The sequence below is a fragment of the Bactrocera latifrons genome, unplaced genomic scaffold (assembly GCF_001853355.1).
Source record: "Bactrocera latifrons isolate USDA-ARS-PBARC rearing strain unplaced genomic scaffold, ASM185335v1 scaffold_217, whole genome shotgun sequence".
NCBI classification, from domain to species: Eukaryota; Metazoa; Arthropoda; class Insecta; order Diptera; family Tephritidae; genus Bactrocera; species Bactrocera latifrons.
In genome coordinates, this window is record NW_017535708.1 from 227,946 (window position 1) to 229,885 (window position 1,940).

Consider the following 1,940-nt stretch of genomic DNA (forward strand, 5'->3'; position numbering starts at 1 on the left):
GTAAATTAAACACTAATGATTATTTTGAAGTGACATTTGGCACAGATGTTACTGATAGCCAAACCAGCCTAGAAAAAATATTTCGACGATGGCTTTTCGCGCGAAATTTAAAAAAAAAAGTTTTACTTTTCTTTGCTCACGCATAATATATTCCAAATCGCAGTCGGATTTCAATACAACTTCAACTTATATTATAATGCTCTTCTTCGCTTTAATGCCTTAAAGAGAAGCACCAAATCATCAATAACTTAAGTTAACAGCTTAGAAATGGAATTATATATATGTATATTTATGGTAATAATGTATAAGTATGTTTGTATATAAATTGCTCAAACGTCTATCACTTTTATTTGTGCAAAGAATACTAAATATTTACACCACTAATTGGCATGCAAGCTCACACAAACACACACAGCATGAAAGCAACTATAAATCGCTTAAAGAGTTTCGAATAACAAAAAGTCTAACGTTTTTGTCAGCTCAGCGCATGAACGACGCTAAGCGCGAATTCGGCGAACAATACCTCGAATATAATACAGCGAAAATTTCTTAAGCAAATTTATTCAAATTTGTAACCAATGATCCATAGACCTTCTGAACACTTTGTGTCTTTGCACGAGGTACACACATTCTTCTGTTATTAGCTTGGCAACTGGAAAAAAGTATTGAAATATGAGCCACAAAGAAATCGCTCGACACAAGATGTTTACCAAAAAGCCAAAAAGTCACAAAAACACCGTTGCAAATCAAAACATAAAATGGCACTATATACAAGTATATATTTATATGTATGTATATAAATGTATATGCTTGGTAGGGTGTTACTTGAAAGTAAGAAAACTTAAAAGCCTATATTGTTTCTAGAGTCGATAATATATATTTTTTTTCATTTACTTCCAGTAAGAGTTGGTTTTTGATGTGACACACAGGGCTTTCAGATTATAGTAAGATTCAGAGTTCAGGAAGTTCAGATTACTCTAAGATAGTCCAAAAACTTTACTCAAACCAATTGAGAAACCACTTTACTTGGAAGAATATATAGAATAGMAATATAGTTCCGATAAGAGATGTGYTGGCATTAGAGAATATCATAACCAAATAAAAACTTAATCAATTTTGGTTATTAAACGAAAAAACACTATATAAAACTTTTCTGGACTTCTGAGAGGACCATTGTAACACGGCTTAAATTAAGGCTGGGAAAAATAGGTCAAAATAGGTCTCGTTAATCATTGGTTGACTGTTGGCTGCTCTAGCGTGAGGTCACTCTTAAGCCTCACCCTAATATTTACGAGTCTGCACGTCTGCCCAAATAAAAACCAGCGAACATTAATCTTGGATCTACGTAAAAAGAAACCGCAAGATCATTTATGTAATTTTTTGTTTGGTTTTTGGAATGGACAAACCCCTTAAATGCCAAATGCCAACAGCGAAACCGAACTTAATCAAAAGTATATATCTAAAAACTGTAAAAATGGAACAACTATAATGAAATGTGGCTTAAAATGTGGACAACGGCGCAAAAACAAAATTAAATAAGTTATGTGGGCGATGAGATCATAAGACAAAATTTAGAGTTGACACGTTGATTTTTCGTCACACACATAGATACATCCATACACGTGTGGCATTTTGGCCAATCCAAGCGGCATACAGCCGGAATATTGCTAAGATTGATTGGCAGTAAATGCTGCGATGTATATAAATACATAGAAATATACAGTCCAATCAAGCGCTAATGACCGAATTTCAGCCGGGACACTTTGAAGTTTTTGACATATGACAAAACGTAATTATTTGACATGTAATTGATGTGGCCAAGAGCTATGGTAATATAATTTCATATACTATAACTTGGCGTAAGTAGTGAAAATACTATAATTTATTTAAAAATGTGACTCGTATCGTTCTACGAATATTGTATATGTACGTACTCGGGT